This window comes from Mus caroli, chromosome 3 (assembly GCF_900094665.2).
Source record: "Mus caroli chromosome 3, CAROLI_EIJ_v1.1, whole genome shotgun sequence".
Lineage (NCBI taxonomy): Eukaryota > Metazoa > Chordata > Mammalia > Rodentia > Muridae > Mus > Mus caroli.
Genome location: NC_034572.1, coordinates 46,158,090 through 46,180,275, shown reverse-complemented (window position 1 = coordinate 46,180,275; position 22,186 = coordinate 46,158,090).

Below are 22,186 nucleotides of genomic sequence, written 5' to 3'. Positions count from 1 at the left end.
CAATTGTATAACCGTGCTGCCATGGTTCTGCTTGTTCTGCTTGTTATTGGTGTAATTATTAATCTCTTACTGTGCCTAATTTATAAATTAAGCCTGCACAAGGGTATATGTGCATAGGAAGTTTTGCGGGACTTTTGGGACTAAGCGTTCCCCAGGTTTTAGGCATCCACTGGGGATCTTGGACTGTATTCCACCTAGAAAAAGCAGCTGCGAGTCTATTAACCTCTAACATCTTTTATATGCAGTTTATAGTCAAATGAATTTGGATTTCTGATTGTCTAAATATAGGTGGCATTTTGAATTGGTGTGTTATTTCTCTCAATAACAATTTACTGTTTTCCATTGACTTAAAAATAACTTTTCTTTTGAATTTTAGAATGCAAGAATCCCTTTCTAGGTGGTGACTTCGGCACCAGTTCCAGGACATGCTGTAGAAAATAATGGCTGCTTTTACTAGGGGGCTTTCCTAGCACAGCCATGGCTATCCACCATATTACCTGCTTGCCTTTCACCTTCCTGCTCCAGCCCTGTGGTGCTAGGCTGAGCCACCATCAGAAGTGCACCACTGGCTTTGTGAAACTTACAAAAGCCTGCATTGATGTTCCAGGACTGTCAGACTACAAGGCACCCAGACATGGACCATCCCCACGGGTTCAGGGTGGCCTCTCAGAATCCGATCCAGCATCCTATCCTCAGGTTGCATCAAGCTGTGTTGTCAGCAAAGCGCAGCCCTGAGACAGCCTTACATCCTATGCAAGCATTTCCGATCCTCTAAGGGACAAATCCTCCTGGGACAGTGTGTCTGTGAGGCTAGTAGCTCCAGCACTGCAGTGCGAGCTCTGTAATGTTACTTCTGTTCCCCCATCTCCCAGATAAGTGTCAGTGTAGCAACTATAACTGCTTCCAAGAAGTGTGCTTAACCAAAGGCCCATGAGAGCAGCTCACGTTACATAACCCCAGAATAGGAGGTTTTAATCATCACAGGGTTTGAGCTCCCATGTGAACTTCAGCCTAATTTCCCAAGCTCCAGTTAGCCAAACATCCTGGAGGTCACTGACCACATTTTTTTAATAAAACCATACAGGGAAAGCCAGTCAGGACTGCATGGGACCTTAGAGGTCATTTCTGCTGAGCCCAAGGCATCGGAAAGCAGTGACAACAACCAGCGTTTACTGACCACATCTCTGCACCAAGAGCCACGACAGGCGTTTGCATCCTACTCGCCTTCTGCATTGGCTCTTCACATTCTTTTTTGCTCCCATTTAACACATAAAACTTCATGAGTAGCTAAGTCATCCGCCCAGTGTCACACCTGTGCCCTATCTCCACCATAGCCCTCTGTGCTCTAAACCACTGCAATTTTTTAACTACTTGCCCCTCTAACAAGGCTATGGAAACTTACCATCTGCAGCATCCGGGAGAGACATCAGGCGGAGCTCATCACGCCAAGTCACATACAACCACAGCAAACATGGCAGTGACCCACACAAGAAGCCCAACACACAGTGGCTTCTTAGAGTTCATGTCAGGTTGCAAAGCCATGTCTTCTTACCCAGGCTCCCACAGCAGCTAGAAGGCAGGAAAAAGAATTATGCTTTGGGGTTAAAAATATGATGCTCTTTAGGTGAGTCTCTAATTTTTTTTCTAAGTATGTGATTTTGTTCTACTAACCTGATACTATGAGCTGGTGAAAAGCAGCATCCTAGTCGAAGGAAAAAAGAAAAAGAAAGAACAACTTTATGGTTGTGATTATTGACCTTTAAAAGGCTTTTAACTTTTACTCTAGAATTTATGGAACAAGTAATTCAAGAATATAGCGTGGCTTAACTTGAAAAAGGTCAGTTCCCTCTGCAGGGCATTCCAGCAGGTTTATAATAATGTTATACATTTTTATGGAACCTTTTCCACTAGGAGAGAGGGAGGCTAAAATTTTATTATCTCTCAGTTATTTATTGAAGGGACGGATAGATCTGTCTATGGGTGGGTGGATGGGGTTTCAGCCCAAGCAAGCCTGTAGGAAGTACCACGGGGGAATTCAAAATAGTGTTCACCCCTTCCCACCCCACCCCCCCGCCCTCTCCCTCTCCCTCTCTTTTTCTCTCCCTCTCTCCCCCTTACTCCCTCCTTGTCTTTCTCTTTCTCCCTCCCTCTCTCTTTCTTTCACTCTTTCTCATAAAAACAAACAACAGAAAACGAGTTCTCTGCATTCTTTGAGATTAACTAAAGACATCAATAAAAGAGAGCAAAAATAAACCAACAAGGATGAGAAGGTGAGGGACAGTCAGTGCAGTCGGTAGACCAGGCCATGGAGTTGCGTCCCAACAATGCCCAACACAGCACACAATCAGGGGAAGCTTTCAAGTCAGCTAAGAGACCTCCTCTCCAGATATTCTAACAACGAGCTTAGCTCTAGTCTTATAGGGAGGCAGCTGGGTTCTGGATCTGCATCCATCAATCCTTATCGATTAGATATCTCCCATAGGTGTTTCATAGACTATGACCTCCTTGTGGGGGCAGAAAAGAAACAATAAAAACAAGATGAACATTTTTACATGGGAAGCAAGGCCAATTTTGGATCAGAAGTGCGGTCACCAGAACTGAGCCACAGAGTTGGATCATGGAATTATGTCAAAGCATGTGGACAAGAATTAAAGCCACTGGGTCAGGACTGCACCAATAATAAAGTTTACGTCCTGATTACAATTGTTTCCAGAGACCCTCAAGACTGACAAGGATGGAGAGTGTGGTTTCTCAAAGCCAACACTTACAGTACCTACGGCAGCCTCGGTACACAGACACCCTCCTCCCCCTCGGAACCACGAGCAGCCAGCGAACTTCCAAAGCAAATGGAATGCTGAAGAAAGGCAGTGTTTAGGCTGCAAAAGGGAAAATTTAGCAGAGGAGCAGCAGCCAGAGAACGCAGATATTAAATGCCACATGAAAGAAAGACAATCTAGATGTATTGTGTATGTCTAGTCGAATAGAATTGGGCCCAGGGGGTGGAATTCCCAGAGAGCAGTTTTTAATCTCCAGATAAGGCAAAGATTAGAGTGACATGCCTCTGTGGACTCTGCAAGCTCTTGGTTATTCCCCAAGCATTCACTGATCAGGGCCCAGAGTGAGGCTCCACAGGGGTATCTGTTCTTCGTAGTCAGCATCCCTGTACCCTCCCAGGGTCCCGATTTGAGTAACAAATTATATAGTTGTCCTGTTCAATGAGCATCTGATACATGCCAGGAATGAGTCTAAACACTGAAAAAAACAAAACAACAACAATAAAACAAAACCACAGTCCCCATGAAGCCCAGTGGTGCATGCTTCAATCTCAGAACTTCGGAGGCTGGAGAAGGGTGTGTACAAGTTTGAGACTGGGGTAGGGAAGTGGGGAGCGGTATGGGGGACTTTTGTGATAGCATTGGAAATGTAATTGAGGAAAATATGTAATAAAAAATATTAAAAATTAAAAAAAAAAAGTTTGAGACTGGTTCAGACTACATGGTAAACTCAAGGCCATTTTGACCACATAGCAAAACCCTGTCTCAAAAATAAACAACAACAAAGTCCCTATTTTTAACTTTAACTTCTAGGTAGAAAGGGGGAGAAAGAGCAAATTAGAATAAAATTTTCTAAGGACTCTGTAAGCAATGGTGTTGAGGATAGAGATAGTAATTTTAATATCGGGCACAGAAAGAAGATAAGAGGTCATTCAATGTGGTTGTTGTTGTTTTTCTCATTTAATAAATATTTGTTGACTATGTGTTATGTGCCAAGCACTGTAAAGGCCCCACAGCTAGACAATGTGAAATCTCTCCTTCCTCATGAAAATAACCTGGATACAAAAGACCACCCACAAACAGCACAGGCTATTACCATTGCTCCTGGCTGCCTGTCAGAACATGAAGGTAACACTCTCTGGCTGAAGATGCCCCACATTTCCATCACAAGGCTCATCCAGCACGGTTTGAAAGAGAACTGTCCTGCACAGAACCACGCTGCATACCTGGCAGTACCTGGTACTGTCTGCCTAGGGCACATCTCCAGGCTGTGTGGCAACTCTCACGAGAGTCAGCTGAAAATCGCTGGCTCTTGGCTCCACATACCCTTTCCCACTTAAAGCTCCTTTAATACCCAAAATAAGTTCAAAAGTGCCCAGTGTCTGCCTTTCTTGCTTGGGGCTTTCTCTGCTGGCCTCATAGCAGACTGTGGAATTCTAAGCATGCGTCTGCGGCTCAGAGAGGCTGCCAGTGTGTCAGGCCATAGGTTTTATTGGGGTCCATATCCCAGGAGAGAAACTCTATCTGTGACATCTGTCAGAGAGAGAGAGAAAAAAAAAAAAAGCAAAGGAAGCAGGTTCCATTACTCCTGACACGGTTTGCACTGGCTTCGTCGTAGACTTCTGGCTTTACGGATGCTCTGAAATAGGCAATTAGCCTGCTTCAAAATGCATGACTTGAGCCATACTAAACTAGTAGAAAAATCACCGCAAGTTCCAGTTCACTCTTTGGGCTACACGAAAGCCTTGTGAAGGATCAAGGAGTAGACATGTATCCAGGCAGAAGGAACGCTTCATGTCAACTTTCCTTCCTCCTTCCCTACCAATCCGAGAAGTGTCTATGCAGGACCAACTCCAAACACCAACTTCTCTTCGTTCCAGAAAGTAAAAATGTGGCTCCCTAGATGTCAAAGGGTATCAATCAATTTATACCAAGAGGGCAGATTGAACTGTCCCCAGGATTTATTCTTTCTACATCTAAATACCTCAACCACCTAGGACCTACCAACCACCAATGCATCTCCATGTTTTGTGACTAGTTTTGTTGTTAGAGATGCATTGCCTGAGCTCTTTTGGGTCTATCACTGGACAGAGATAAAGCAGCAGCCTTCCCAGACCTCCCCTTTAAGATGTTCCACAGCACCACAGGGCTTGGGATCTTACAGAACTCAAGGCTCACACCCTCTTCTTTCTCAGATACCCAGATTTGCCTCCCTAAATACTAGTTGTCATGGTACCAGAGAAGATTCCAGTGACTTCCAGGCCTAGACTATAGCCTAGAATGTTCTTGGAGTCATCTCTTGGGCTGACTGCAGAACACACTTTTGGGAGATTCTCTACTGCATCCCTTTGGCTGAATGGCCCATATGAGATCCTTGAACTTCAGAGCCCTCATGTCCTCTATCAGGGTTGTGGAGAACGGCAGCCACACCAGGGACTAAACAAGATTTCCCTACTTCCATTCCTCATGCCACACCACCCCTAGATAGTGATAGAAGGATCATGGCCTGGGGGTGATGGTGTGGAGTGGCAAATATTCCATCTCCCAGAATTCTTTGTGCCAGGAATCCTGGTCTCACAGTATCCAGCAAGCACCAGTCATCACCACAGCAAAGCCAAACTCCCAAGCACCAGAACTTTGCCTAATGTTACTCAGCCAAATGAGTGGCTAATGCTAGACTCCGGGGTCTCTAAAGAAATAGAACTGATTGTGTGTTTTGTGTGTGTGTGTGTATCTGTGTGTGTATGTATATGTGCATCTATACACATGTGTACACATACACATTTATATACATATCTCTCTGTGTGTGTGAGAGAGAGAAAGAGAGAAAGAGAGAGAGAGGGAGGGAGAGAGAGAGGGAGAGGGAGAAGGAGAGAGAGATGGGGGTTTATCAGATTGTCTTACATAATATGGCCCTGGCAGTCCAACAGTGCTGATTCATGCTGACTCAGCTGAGCCTCTGGTAACTGCTCACATCAGGAGGCTGCCTGTCTCAGCAGCAGTGTCTCTGGCACTGAAGGTCTTAAGGGTTCCTGGAAAGCTGTTGGTCATCAGTGTGCATTGGAAGCCCGAAGAAAGTGATTTAATTCTCAACAAAGGAACGTTGTAGCCACAGGACCGGCAGACTTGTCAGCAAGAGTGAAGGCAAACAGAAAGCAGTGTCCATCTTCTGTGTCCTGTATCTAGTCTGGCACCAGAAGTTACCATCCCCATTTACGATAAGTCTTCCCACTTCAAATAATGTGATCAAGAAAATTCCTCACGGAAATGCCCAGTGGCTTGTCATTTAGTTGATTCCAGATCCAACCAAGTTGACAACCAGTATTAGCCATCACAGCCACCAAAGTAGCTCCTGAGTTCTTTTGGCCAATTAAGTTATTGCGCTTCCATCACAGAGAGCCGCAATCTATACAGCAACTGATTACAGAATTGTTCTGATTTAAGGAAATCTGGCTGGGACTATTTACCACTTACTTCCCTCTCACTGGGTTACCTGTAGCAATTACATCAATTCTCAAAGACGTTTGAATACCCCACCCCCAGACCTGATGCCTCTGCAGAAAGGAGAGCTATGCTGCCGCTGCAGAGGAGGCTTTGGCTGCTGTAGCACACCCCATGGATGGGCACTGCCTGTGATTAATCTCCTCAAGCACTCTCAGGAATCTTCAGAGCCAGAAGAGTCCGGCCACACCGGCTTCTACCATCTTTTCCATAGCAAGACAACTTTTCCTTTCTCTACTTTCTCTGTGGACAATTACAGGGCCTCCAGCTGTCCCCATCAGTTAAATCACCGGGACTTCCTTTCTGGTCATACTTTTTTTTCCTGAAGCAACACTTTAGCAGCAGATTAGTCCCTGATGCAGCAGTGCTTTTTATCACCAAGCAATATTTGTCATCCTGAGGGCCTCATAGTTCAGTTTCCATCCAGTAGATCACGTGTGAGGCTCTCCCTCAGTCAGTTGTCGCACTGTGATCTGCATTTTTAACCACACAAAGTGGCTCTAAACAAACAAGTAGACGCTAGAGATTATTAAACATTCCAACGTTCTTTATCATTGAATCTGTCTGTTTATTATCATCAGTATTTTTCCCTTCCTTGGCCCTCTTTCCCCCTGCCCAGATCCAGTTTTTCAAATGATTTCAGATCCTGAATAAATAGCATGTGTTCAACAAATATTTGATAACTTGATTTGCATCACTGGACATACAAGAATATTCTGAAATGGAGGAGAGATGCTAATCACAGGATTTTAGAGCCAGCAAGGATCTGGGAAACGGAACCAAGCAAGCCCTTTGTGTTATAGATGATGAACGGAGCTACAGAGGGGCTACAGTGAGTCACCTCCATCCTTACCCAATTGATTACAAGCTGAACTAGAACTCAAATAGACCCCTCTCTACTTTCAACCTATAGGATTTCACGATTATGACAATAACACCTGTTCTCTTCCAGGGTCTGCATGGCCCAAGGTTTCAACCAAAATATGACGCTGTTTGCTCTTGTGTCTGAGAGTTTTATGATTACCATAATCCTTAATTTCAAAGACGAGAAATCTTCTAAAAGCTGGCAAGCAAACAATTAGAATCCATCACTTGCCTAAGACTGTTCAGTCAAGATTTTACAAACTTTGGTCTGAGGAGAAGGCTCAGTGGCTATAGTGTTGATGACACAAGCATAGGGGCTGGGGTTTAGAGCCCTGGCAACACACATAAGCAGCCAGGCATATATGGCTGCCACGTGTACGCCCAACACTCATGACACAGAGACAGAGCATACCTGACACAACAGCCCAAAATGACAGTCTAAGGGATCAGTGAGACACCCTGCCTCAATAAACTAGTGGAGAAAGATTGATGAAGACACCCAATGTCAACTTCAAGCCCATCCCCCCTCCCACATACACACACACACACACACGGGGGAAAAAAAGATTTTCCAAACCTAGCTGCATGTTATAATTACTTCGCTTTCAAAATACAGTGTCCCCCACCAAAGCAGTTTCTGGGTGTGATAGTATTTTAAAAGTCTGCTTGTTTGAAGTTTGTTAGTTTTTCTCAGTGATTCTTGCATTTCAAGGTTGAAAACTAAAGCTTTACTCCTATTGACCCCTTAGCTCACACACGGATGGCAAGAATTAATTATAGACACAGGAGTACTGAAGCCCACTGCCAACTGGAATTGTATCTAAAGTCATCAGTCAATGTAGCAACCTATAATGGTGATGCTGAGTGTAAAAATCACACTTGGGTGGATCATCAAAGTCAGTTTGTTCCTGTCCCAAGCCCCTGGCACTCAGGATCGCTCCTCAAGCGTAGCTCCTCTTGGCCCATCTGTAGGCAGTGGGGATCACAGCTGGGCGGACAGTTCAAACAGTGGCAGTAGGAGGACATGGTCACAATCAGGGGACAAGTGTAACTCTGAGCGGGCACATGCATTTAGGCAAGTCCTGGTCAGCACATAGCTCCAACACTTTCTCTCTCTTGGGCACTCCCCGGACAGTCTTCTTCCCAAGTAATTCCGGGAGTTCTGGTGATGTCCAGCACTGCATATGCTCAGGATCAGGACCAATTTATTCTAACTCATTTGCCAAGCCACAGTTCACGCTCTTCAGTTGGTTTAGGTTACCAAGCAACTTCCTTGTCACTCAGCATAATGACCTATTTCCAAGGGTTGGCGGGGTAGAGGGGTGGGGCAACTTAACAAGGGAGCCTGGGTGCAGGAACCCCACCTCTTGGAGCCCTTGCCAATCTGGGTGTGGAACCCAGCTGCTTAGTTGTGCTAGGTCAATCACTTAGCCCCTGTATGCAAAACCAGAGTGAAGGGAACATCTCCCCAGCTGGTTATGATTGGAGACGATGCATTTAAAACACGTGGCACAGAGCCCATGCTCCCTGAATGGCTGCATCTAGTTACTTCAGCCTGAGAGCAATAAAGAAATGTCAGCTGGATGTGCAGGGTGGGGTCGCTTCACATCTGGGACAGTCCTGTAGCTGTCAAAATTAATGGAGAGCAGAAAATTCTACAGCACTCCAGGCCCCCTGCTGTCTTGCATCCCTCTGGAAGGCTGTAGAAACAGCTGTCTCCATGCTTTGGTTGTTACACTTGGTGTGGGGCACCTGGGGTATCATTTCTGCAAACCCTTCAGCATCCAGAGGCAGCCATGGTGACAGACCCCAGCAAAAGCCTGGGTCCTCCCGAAGCTCAGAATCAATACTTCCTCAACCTTTTGTGCTTTTATTGCTTATTGGTATATAAATTTTTTCTATCACTCAGGGAAGATACAACTGATTGTCCCAGAGCTCCCAGCATCCCATAGCTTGGGGTGTTCACTTACCTCTGTCATTTACCTCCACAAAACACTTGGAGAGTAGAGTAGGGGAGGGAGGGAGGGAGGGAGGGAGGGAGGGAGGGAAGGAGGGAGGGAGAGAGAGAGAGAACTTAGTCAATTCTACAAGTTTTGTTCAAATAATGATGGGGTAAGGGGAGCCTACAAGTCAAGAAGAGAGATCTCAAGTACTAAAGTACTCCAGACTTTTGTAGTTAAAAGTGAAGAGGAACTAATTCAGGGGATTTAAGGATACATTGAAAACCAGGACAAGGACGCCTAATCCAAAATACACTGGACTCTGTTACTTCACCTGAGGCAATGCTTTCATTACCTCCATTAATATCTTCAGGACTCTTTTTATGGAAAGAAGGTGGCATGCAGGGCTCTCTTAGTAAACATATTGACCCAGACAAGTGAAGCAGCTCAGAGGAAAAGGCTTAACAGCAAAGGCAAGGAGTTTTCCCAACAGAGGGAAGATGTACAGAGTGTTAGCTGCAGCTATAGGATCCATGGGTGGACAGTCAGGACACACAGGGAGAAGAATGCCCTGCCCCATAGGATGAAGAACTCAAGGAGACCTGCAATGCACTGCTTCATGCTATTTAGCAGAAAGCCACCCACATCCATAAGGGATGTCTGGTCTTCCTTCCTAAAGATATATGCTCAGTCATTGCTATGGGAGGTCAGATTCCAAGACCTGGAAACTCGTGTGCATGTTTTCTCTTAGTCCATAAAGTTTTTATGGGATAGGGCAGAAGGAAATTTATCTATAATGTCACATGAGCCTCATGCACACCTGACCTTCAAGCCCAGCAGGCAGAAGTCACGCTTGGCTTTCATAGGGCGTTGAAGGGATAGTGTGTGGGTGTGAGACAAAGAGCTCCAGCTGGAAATTAGGACACCTGCCCAGAGTTTGCCTCAGCTTGACCTTTAAGAGCACTCCAAACCTCTTTCTACATCCATTAAAGTGTGTTTCTTCTGCAGAGATATAGCCAGAAGTCATGACCATCAATGGAGGCCAAACTATTGTCTGGAGCACTGAGAGTATATTCATGAAGAGCCAGGCTTTCTGAACCCCAAGGCAAGTCAACCGAAATATAAAAAATATAAGTATTGATAAATATGCATTCAAGAAATTGTACTATAATTCTTAAGCACCCTAAAGACTGGATGGCATTGAACTAGAGACTAGAGTCCTTACTATGGTTTCATGGTGTGAAAACTCCCGACTTTGGTGATACACGAGCCTTATAATCTGCCTTTCAAGTTCTCCTCTAGCCACCTCTCTTCTTACCACACTCATTGCTGACATCCAGGTCTATAGATCAGAAGCAAGGCACAAGAAAAATGGCTTGTATTGTGATGGTTTATTTATGCTTAGCCCAGGGAGTGACAGTATTAGGAGGTGTGGCTCTGTTGGAGTAGGTGTGTCACTGTGGATGTGAGTTTAAGACCCTCATTCTAGCTGCCTAGAAGTTAGTCTTCCACTAGCAGCCTTCAGACGAAGATGTAGAACTCTCAGCTTTGCCTGCACCATGCCTGCCTGGATGCTGCCATGTTCCCACCTTGATGATAATGGACTGAACCTCTGAAGTCAGCCCCAATTAAATGTTGTCCTTTATAAGAGTTGCCTTGGTCATCGTGTCTGTTCACATCAGTAAAACCCCAACTAAGACAGGCATCCACTTACCCTCATAGAATCCCAACAAGGAAACACTATCGTCTTCCCCAGTTGGAAGATACTGAAGACCTTACACAATTGCATTACCTGGTCCAGACCCATTACAAGTATGTCACAGAAGTCAGAGTATAATTCCAGTATGTAGACTGCTGTTCTCAGTTCTTAACCTCCCCAACACACTGTTCTATACTCAGCTGACTATGCCTAAGCATCGGAAGCCAGCTTTCCCCTCTGCCCCATGGTCCTCACAGTTCCTCTCTAACCCCCTGGAAAATACATAGAATGCAAATGTCTCATTGGAGCCTTCAAAGGTCCACAGACCCCACTAAAAAGCATGTGATTATTTCCGCCTGATCCTCCATCAGGCTTGCATTGCTAGTGCCATTTCAACATTTGTAAAATTGTAACTCTGGTTATTTTATGCTCCGACATCTTTTACTAGGCTATAAAAATTCCTAAGGCATGAGGATTTTAGTGAAGCTCATAGTCACATGCCATTACACATTTGTCCAGCCACTGAACATCCAATACCAAGAGGTACCTAGTGTTGGCTATGGGCTGTGGCTGATAATGGCGTGTCAATGTAGTTTCATCAATGCTTAACCAATATTGCTTTAGTGGAAGGCAGTTAGGGTAATCTTTGTATACATAAGGGTAAGAAGTAAAAATTAAGGTCTATTTAAATATTTTAAACATCCTAAGACTGTGCACATAACCCCCTGCTGAGCACACAGAGGAGGTTAAATAAATGAATGGAAATATGGGTGACAAGACAGGACAGCTGCTCCCCACAGGACAGAGAACAAGCATCAGATGGCTGCTGCAGCAGCTATTCCAAGGGAAAACAGGCATGGTGACTGCTCGCTGGCTAGGGGGAGCTATCAAGGAGCCAGAGGAAACAAAATGGAAGAGCAGAGAAGCCAGGTGAACTTGAAAGGAGAAGCGAATGATAGCCAGTGTACTATGAGTGCAGACACTCCTGAGCCAGGAGCACAGGAGAAGGCAAGCTGAGCTGTCAGGAGGGGATAAAGGGCCTGAGGGGGATAAATGAGTCCCTAAGTGTAGAAGGCCATCCATCATCCAAATGAAAACTGAGAAGTCAGCACGGGAGACCACACTGCAGGGATCCGGACTGTAGTGTCCCAGAAAATGATGCCAAAAGACGTTTTAGTGGTGATTTGGATGCCAAGGGTAAGAGGCTGCGACATAACTCCAGAGTAAGGGCAATCAATGGTTTATTTGGGAAGAAAAATCTGGAGGGAGGAAAAAAAATGTCACCAGCTGTGTGGTAATACTATCAAGCAAACCAAGGACAAAGGTGCTTACGAAAGCTTGGGAATGACATGGCTTCTGGCTGAAGAAGAGCCTGGGACACTTGTTTCATCATTCTGCCAGTGACAACTGATATCAGAGGTGGCCCTAGGCACCTCTGGGTCTAAGAATCCAGGTCTACTTACCAGTCCTGTGACCTCGGGGAAATTATATAATCTCTCTGAGGTTTCTCTTTTCATCTCTTAAAGGGGAATGATATTTGCCCTAAAGGGTTGTTAGTCTTATATGAGATAAAATATGTGAAATACCCAACATAAAAGTTCTGGGAATAGTGACAATGGTGGAGACTATCATTTTGAGAAATCCTTTCTGTGCATCCAGGCTTTCTATCTTAAGTCCTCCACCATTCAAAGGAGCCCTAAAAGTTCACCAGAGTAGTTAAACTGAAGCTATGTTCAATCTCTTTTTCTATGCCAGGCATTCTCTGCACAAGACAATGGACTGAGTCTGACAGAAACACTCATGACAGTTTCCAGGTCAGAGAGGGGCAGTAGTGCAAGGCAGAGAGGCAGAAGTGCCACCTTAGCTTCATAATCAAATGGCCTGGGGGTGAGGGGACAATATAGCCATTGCTGGTATCATGGAAGGAGGAGGTATTTTCTAGAATCAATGAGTGTGGCACCAGAGAATCTGAGCTTAATTTTTATTTTAATTATTTAAATTTTGAATATTATAATTTTTAAATAAATTTTTAAATTTTAAAATTTATACCTTTGATAAATCATATTTTAAGGAAAATTGCAAGTGGCCATGCTCCGTACTGATAACCCTAGTCTAGTACAATTGATCAATAGGATACACTTGACCAAATCAATAAGCCACTGTCTAACTAAGGGATCAGGCTCTGCAGCAGTGCATACCGAGCCATTCAAAGGCAGCAGGAAGAGCAGCAAATGAACTGGGGCAGGAGGCCAGGCTGAGCCAGAAGCCCGGTGGCAGACTTTGAAAGGAAGTCAGCAAGACTAACTTGAAAAATACCTCAGCTGATAAAGTGGTTGCTTTGCAAGCATACAGACATGAGATCAGACCCCCAGAATCCCCCAACACAAAAAAGTCAGGAATGGTGCCACAAACCTGTGATTCCAGTGGGGAGGAGGTAGTGATGGCAGATAGGTCCCCAGGACTTGCTAACCAGCCAGCCTAGCCTCATGAGTGAGTGTCCAGCCAACAATAATATGGCAGATGGTGCTACTAAGAAATGACATCCAAGTTGTTTTCTGGCTCTTCCATGTCCATTGCAAACACGTGCACACATGAACACATGCATAGATACATAAACTAAATTGAAACTTAAAATTTTTAAAAGGAACTCGGTATGTGGTACATGGCCACCATACATATGGGCTATGAGAGAGCCAGAAGGAGAAATGAAGCTAAAATAGAAGTAAATACTGTCTAACTAAGGGAGAGAGAAATTGGGCAGTCTGGGGAAAGGCAGAGAAAGAAGAGATGGAAAGAGAGACTGGATGACAGACACGGGAACCACCAAACCTCACTGAGGAGAAAGCAGACTTGTTGGCTGGTGTCTTGTCTTGAGTCTGGACACAGGGCTGCTAAGTACGAGAGATCTCCAAGAGGAGAGAATGTGGGCTGGGCCCATAGAGCCCAGACAGTCTGGAAGAGACAGGTCAGAGCTGTCAGATCTTTACTTCCAAAACTACCAATGTTTTCTTTCTGATGATTTTTTTTAGCTTTGTTTTTGATTGACACATAGTAAGGTGCACATTTGGATGGTCCTGAGATGTTTTGATGCCTCTGTACAATGTGTAGGGATAATGGAATGATTAGCATATCTATAATTTCAAATATTTTTCATTTTATTGTTCTAAGAACATTGCTGAAAACCTTCTCTTCTGTTTTGAAACATATGCCGCATTGAGTTACCTACAGTCACTCTGCTGTGTAGAAGAACCAAACATCCCTTCTATCTACTTGAAACGCTGTACCCATGATCAATCCACTTCTCCCATTTCCCGTCTTTCTTATTCCCCACAACCTCTGGTCAACCACATTCTATCCTCAACTTCTATTACAAAAACATCTTTAGCATTGTTCTTAACATGAAGACAAAAGCAATCTGTGTCCCTGCTCATCATCCTGCTTTTCTTCCTCTGGGTCATCTAAGTTCTCTGGAAAGTGTCACACAGTTTGCACAGTAAGAAGAGGTGGAAGTGTTCCAGAGGTGCTCTGAGGGCACTCCGATAGGAGCTGGGACTCCCAGTTGAAAGACATACAGAACTCAGAATATGTTGTTTAGTAGACAAGACATAGCTGATGTCACCCCACCCATGTGAGAAGGTCTTTGGGGAGAGTGTGTAAGGGGACTTAACCTTTGCCCCTGCCTTGGCTCCTTCTGTGATCTTGAGCAACTGACTTAACCTATTTGGACATCTGTTTATAAATTTGCAAACAGTGGAGGCTGAGTTGGATGTGATCCAAGCTTATTTGCAGCACTAACACGCTAAACACTGTGGTTCTACCAACCCATGGTTATTTATACATCAGACTTTCTCAAAACACCCAAAAGGTATCAGCAGCCTTGTCAGGCATGTCAATAATATTTTATTTATTATATTACTATGAAGGGAATAGATTATTTATCTTCCCTTGGTACAATTTGTACTTTCCTACAATTCAACATGCACAGGAAAGCTCTCCTCCTCTCAACTCACAAAGCGCTTGATGCCTCTTAGTGTTCTCAGCACATTCTGCTATAACCATAGTATGGTTATTCATAAAAATGCCACATTGTCCAGAACTGATGCTGAAGATGTGCTTGTTTATCTCCTCAACCTACAGTCGAAGAAAATGGAAAACACAAGAGGAGCTTTTTTTATAGGGCTCTCATCCTGTGCTTCGCCAACGTTCCAACTTTCCAAGTTTTAATAAGTGAGCCCAGCTCGTGGCCAAAGACCCCAGTGGTAATTTCTAGAGTATCTGGGAGTCATGGGACACAAACAAGGAAGGCAGCTGCTGGAAGTATCAGAAGACAAGGGACAGCAGAAGCTCCTACCCAGGCGCTGGCTCTAGGTTTGAGATGACATCTAGTTATGGAAAATGGAACAGGACACTGAGCCAAAGGAATGATGTCAAATGTCAAGCATTTTTTTTTTCAGCTGAAAAATAAAGGAGAAAGAGAGAGGCACAGACAGACTGACAGACAGACAGACAAAAAGAGAGGAGAGAGGCTGGGGGGCTCTATCACCTATTCAATCAAGGAACTATTCCCTAAGTTGTACTTTCTTGTCAGTTGTATTTTCTAATCAATCATCCTGCAAGACATGTTAAGCAAGGACTCCGTGTTATTTTGTCAAGTTTCCATGGCCTTTTAATGTTGGGGGCGCCTCTTAGAGCGCCTGTTCTCTGTTGCTTTTTTTTTTCAATTCCCCAAAGCAGAGGGGCTCCCTCCTTCAGCCAATTCTCCTGTCTCTATTAATAGTCAACTTCCTATTGTCACCGTGTCCTAACCCTGGCACATGGCTGCTCTATCTTCTGGCTTCACTCCCCTACAACACCTCTAAGGGACAATGGCTTCCTTTGTCACCAGTGATCCCTGAGATTGCTGGGGTCAAGAGCCTTTGACTCCTTTCCTCCTCCTGCTACTTAGGCCCACTTCCGACTCCTCCCCTCTCCACCCCCAACCCCAACCCATCTCAGCAATCCTCTATAGGGTTGCTCACGTCCCAGAGACCCTTCTTCCACAGTTGACACTTATCCTAGAAGCACGCTCGTGCCTGCTAGCCTTGATTTCTGGGAGCTGAAATTTTGTTTCTGTGAACGTGCAAGCTCACTTTTACCTCGCTCCCAAGTTTACCTACATTTAAACAGTGACTGACCTCAAAGTTTGGGACAAGAGAAAGAACTTCATTCACTGGGGTCAGGAATGGTGGCTGAAGAGGCCCTGGGAGGGGCTGCCATCACAGGACAGATGAAAGACATTGACCCAAGACCATCTTGGTCACACAGTGGGTGCCAGAACAGTGGCTAATTGCTTGCCCAGCAACTTCCCTGAGGGACAGACAGACAGACAACCACATGGTCCAGAGCTACTTGCTATTGGCTGAAAAAAACAAAAAAATTAAAAACCAAAAAAATATAGTTAACTCTTTTGGCATAGTAGTAAAATGGGAGGCTGTTGAGGGCTCAGAGGTCTGTGGGTGGTGCCAAGAAGCCTGTGCAGCAGAGTCCCAGGATGCTGAAAGAAGCTAAAGAGGCCAGCCTTCCAGGAGAGAAAAGCCAAGTCAATATCACCAGGCTGCTAATGCCTCCAGCTCTCGCAGTGACAGGAACAGGATGTTCCAGGGTGGCTGCACCCTGGAGCCAGTCTCTATCAATCATAGCTTGGAACATCCAGCTTCAGGCTGCAACTAGCTCCTGAGAGGGCTCTCTTTCACCTCCTTGCTAGGCTTTTGTTTTGCTACCAAATTCTTATCGACACTCCGGAAATGAGAATCGTTTTGGGTTTCATCATTAGAGTGGCTTGGTGTACCATGCAACGGCAACACAGCCAGGAGGACCCATGACTTCGACCGCCCCCCNCCCCCAACACCCCACCACCACCACCCCCGCTGGCTGTTGTTTATTCATCCGTCTCGATGACTGGCATGAGTTCAGGTTGTCACACAGGTCTTCTCCCGAACATCTGGCCAGTTGTTTATCTTCCCAGCTTTGTGACAGTTGGCAGTCGCCCATCTTTGGCTCCCTTTAACCTCCCACAAGAAGTCCAACCTTTAACTGGGTGTTTAACTTCGGTGCTGTGGAAATCAACTTCAAGGGAACTTACGTGACTGCCCTGCCTTTTGTCACCTATCTCTTCTTGGGCAGTCGCCTGCACATCTGCTCTTGCCCTATCTGTGTTCTCTCCCACATCAAGTTTTCCAAGGATCGACCACATAAGTAATATCCCAACAGGATTTCTCCCACAGATTAGGAGTCTTTTCCTCGGTTTACATTTCAGCAAAGATAGACCCAATTTCCAACTTAACCTTCTGGGCTGACAATGAAGATTCACCATGGACTTCTCACAGACCCACCCACTCTTTTCTCTACCCCATTCCCTAACCTCTCTAGTTTACCTTTTCTATAAAGTCATACTTGCCTTCTAAGTGGCAGTTCAGTGTTTTCAGGAAGCTTCTGTGATTTGATGCGGTCTTCTCTCTGCCATGTATCCTTCTTCTTTGGTTCCATTCAGCTGCTTCTGGTATCCACCTAATTCCTAATCTCACCCTCCCTGAGATACACACAGTGATAGTAGTGGGGAAAAGGGTGATGATGGTGATGATGATGATAATGATGATGGTGATGGCAATGAGCTAACATCTGTTAATCGTTAACAAGACACTTTATGCAGAAGACTCGCCAGGTCTTCCAGCTGCAGTGTCTTTTAGGTTCTCCAAGCTTTTACCTAAGATAATCACTACAGATCACTAAGAGAGCTTAAACGGCCAATCTGGTTGATGCCGGTGTATTTACCTGCTCTTTGTGGTCTTCATTCCTTTATCTGCAACTCCCCTGTATCTATGATCATAATTCTGGACCCTGGCACATTTGACTTTGCTTTTAAATCAAAAAGTACTATTTCATTTTTAAAACTCCATGGTTTTGTAACAATCTCTAGGTTTTCAGTGGTGAATCAAGAGAGCGGTTTGGGATAAGGATGATGCAGGTGTTTAAGTCTTACCTCCACCAATTACGCTCCCCTACTTCCAATAGACATTCCAATAGATTCATAGCGAGTGGAAAACATCATTAAGTCACAAATGCACTTGGGATACCCAATGCACCAAATGCCCCTGCTTAGCCACACAGCACACTGGAGTGTCAGTGTTTCTCTCGCTCATGATGCCAGGGGTTACTGGGGCCTGAGGTTCCTTGCCTCTACCCAGCATCTACTGAAGGTCTGTTGCTTTAGAAACATCGTAACGTACTAAAATGGTAAGCCAAACTATCATAAAGCTGGGGGCTTCTAAACGCTTTGTGATCCTAGGTGTGTTTTCTTATGAATCGGCACCTCAGTTTCCTTGTTTATGAAATAAAGATAATATAGAAGGCACAGGGTCTGAGAATCACATGAAGTGACGTGTGCAAACAGCACCATGCTCAGCATCTAGGGGCTGCTACACGGTCTTCTTCTTCTTCCTGCGATGATGTCTGTTCCCAGGGTAGCAGGAGGGCAGGAGATGACGGATTTTGTCATCATGCCTTCCTAACGCAAGTGAACCATAGGAAACTTCTCCACATTATAAAATGGGAAGAAATAACCTTGTCTGCAGCTCACAGCTGCTATCCTTCTGCTCCCAGACTGCAGATCAAACGCTTACCTCATATTATGCTCCTCCAGCATGACTCTATCGGGGAAGCTCTATATTTTGTCTCCTGCTTGTTTACCAGGTTCAGTGCCTTCTTGGCTTGAGAACACTCAGTAGTGGTAGACCCTTAGGCAAGATTTAGAGTAGTCCTGGACCCGCAACATCACCTGGAAACGAGACAGAAATGCAGATTCTCAGGCTGAGGAGGTGACTCAAGTGTTTCCCAATGACATCTTGAACCGCTGGATCTTTTCTCTTCTGTCACATATACAGTCTTCCACATTCCCCACTTATAACTGTAGGTAGAGACTGGGGCTTTCTCCAAGGGGGACCTGAAGTCAGTCTCCAGAACCCACATTAAAAAGGCAGCATGAAACCACTCTGGAAATCAGTTTAGCAGTTCCTCAGAAAATTGAACGTAGTACTACCTGAGGACCCAGCAATACCACTCCTGGGCATATACCCAAAAGATGCTCTGACATGTAATAAGGAGACATGCTTTACTATGTTCATAGCAGCCTTATTTATAATAGCCAAGAGCTGGAAAGAACCCAGATGTCCCTCAACAAAGGAATGGGTACAGAAAATGTGGTACATTTACACAATGGAGTACTACTCAGCTATTAAAAACAACGAATTCATGAAATTCTTAGGCAAATGGATGGAATTAGAAAATATCATCCCGAGTGAGGTAACCCAATCACAAAAGAACACATGGTATACATTCACTGATAAGTGGATATTAGCTCAGAAGCTTGGAATACCCAAGATACAATTCACAGACCACATGAAGCTCAAGAAGAAGGAAGACCATAGTGTGGATACATTTATCCATCTTAGAAGGGGTAACAAAATCCCCATGGAAGGAGTTACAGAAACAAAGTGTGGAGCAGAGACTGAAAGAAAGGCCATTCAGAGACTGCACCACCTGGAGATCCATCACATATACAGCCACCAAACCCAGACACTATTGTGGATGCCAAGAAGCCCATGCTGACAGGAGCCTGGTATAGCTGTCTCCTGAGAGGCTCTGCCAGTACCTGACAAATACAGAGGTGGATGCTCTCAATCAACCAGTGGACTGAGCACAGAGTCCCCAATGGAGGAGCTAGAGAAAGGACCGAAGGAACTGAAGGAGCTTGTAGCCCCATAGGAGGAACAACATTATGAACCAACCAGTACCCCCAGAGCTCCCAGGGACTAAACCACCAACCAAAGAGTACACATGGAGGGACCCATGGCTCCAGCTGCATATGTAGCAGAGGATGGCCTTGTTGGTCATCAACGGGAGGAGAGGACCTTGGTCCTGAGAAGGCTTGATGCCCCAGTGTAGGGGAATTCCAGGATAGGGAAGCAGGAGTGGGTAGGTTGGTGAGCAGGGGGAAGGGGGTTGGGATAGGTGGATTTTGGAGGGGAAACCAGGAAAAGGGATAACATTTGAAATGTAAATAAAGAAAATATCTAATTTTTTTAAAAAAGGCAGCATGGTGGTCCATGCCCATAATCTCAACACCAAGAAAGTAGAGACAAGAAGACCTTTTCGACAAGCTAGCCTAGCCTATCTGGTGCAGTGAGAGACCTTGTCTTAAACATGTACATACCAAGAAAGAAAAGAATGAATGATTTCATTAACTGTGAATTCTTATTCCAACCCAGTAAATAGGAAAGGCTGTGGACCCCTGAATTCTGTGGATTCTGGTTGGTTGGTTTGGGTTTTTGTTGTTGTTGTTGTTGTTGTTGTTGTTTTTTGATATTTTTTGGTTTTGTTTTAAATGTATTTGAGAACACTGTTGCTGTCTTCAAACACATCAGAAGAGGACATCGGATCCCATTGTAGATGGCTGTTAGCCACCATTTTGCTGCTGAGAATTGAACTCAGGATCTATGGAAGAACAGTCAGTGCTCTTAACCTCTGAGCTCTCTCTCCAGCCATGAAATCTGTGTTTTAAGAAGCCCTCCTATACAGTGGAGAATGGTCAAGGAAATATGCACGCGCAAGGTACACACATACACACACACACACAGACACACACACACACAGATTACTTTTTTTAAAAAAGCCCTCTGGGTGACCCTGATGAAGGTTTGAGAACACCTGTCTGAGGCAAAGACAAGGAACCCAGCCATGTGGCAGCAGAGAGCCTGGTCCCTAGCAGCTCACTGCTAGTACCTGTCCTTGTAAGGCCATTGATCACGGAGTTGCTTCACCACACGGCTCGTTCCAGACAAACATTCTTCCCACACAGCCTCCCTCAAGCTTCCTCCTCAGCTCTGGCCCCCAGGAATCAACACAGACAAAGGCAGACAACTGAGACCCAATCCGGGAGGCCCCACTGTCGCTCAGACAGGCGTCCTTTACATGGTACTCTGTGCTCTTTGCGAGATACGAAGCACATCCAACGTGCGCGCACCTGGCTTCTTCAGAGCAGAGCACATCAGGGTGTAACCACATCAACCCACACTTTCCCACGTAAAGCTGCGTCTTCCACAGTCCCAAGAGCTCTGGTAACCAGGCAGCTGAGCTGACTGAGCCAATTCAGCAAAAAATATGGGAGGGGCCAGAGCTTTGAATTCAGGCTGTAATTAACAGCTCCAAAGACACATGCCCAGGACCTTTATTCCTTACCAAGTATCATGCCTTCAATATTTTTGCATTCTCTAAAATTCATGTTGAGTTTAACACCCTCGCCCCCAAATTCAACCATCTTCAGGACGGTAATATTGAGGGGAGAGGGCTTCTGGGAGGTGATTGGAGCATAGAAGCTGCTCCTTCATTTGCGATCATGAACAAGATTAAAACTAGCTCCAATTGCTGACCCCATGCAAATGAAAATTTAGTTTTCTTCAAGGGAGTCTCACTGCAGAAACAAACGACTCTCTAAGGGTAGGCTGGACGCCCACGCCAAGAGCAAACAAACTCAACCGCACCTTTGGAGGTTAACTTTGTCTCATAATTTATCAAGGCTTTTAATTTCTTATTTAAACACTTTTTTTCTCTTTTTTTACCCTACACGTCCTTTGAGTGAAGCTTCCAGTTTTGTGTTTTTATGAGATTTCTGAGTGTACGAACGAGTTGGTCTTGTCATTTGTTGTTTCCAGGGTCTCTTTTTGGGCTGTTTTCCTCCTGTATGCTTAGATTGTCCTAGTTCAGTGTGCTAGGTTTTATTTCTCTCATTATAGTTTATTTTATCTCATTTTATTATAATCCCTTAGAAGCCTGTTTGTTTTCTAAGAAGAGACAAAAAGGGGGTAGCTCTGAAAGGGAGACGACGTGGGAAGGAACCAGGAGGGATGTAATCAAGATATAGTATGTGAGGAAAAAAATATGTTTTAAATAATAAAATATAATTGTAAAAGACAGGATTAAAGATCTTGTAAGTCGGGTTTGATCTCTCACCATCCTGCCTCTGCCATGTGAATGGAGACCCACAACGAACCTCAAAACCCTGATATAGACTCCCTATCTTCCAGAGCTGAGAAAATAATGACTCCGTCTATGGTATTCTGTCATCGTAGCACAAATGGACACAGGCATCAAGATGGTGGACGTCTTTTCACCCTAAATCCAGTGACTCAACCATCAGCAGCCTCACGTTCCTTCCTGCTTCTAACCTGAGCAGTTAAGATGAGATGAACCTCATCTTCATTTACTTCAACCACTGCACCCGACATCCGACCCACCCCCATCACACGAGGCCTCACCTCACCACATGTAGGAGGCAGCAATGTCTACCCACCGCCACGGAGTGTGCAGCTCAGAAG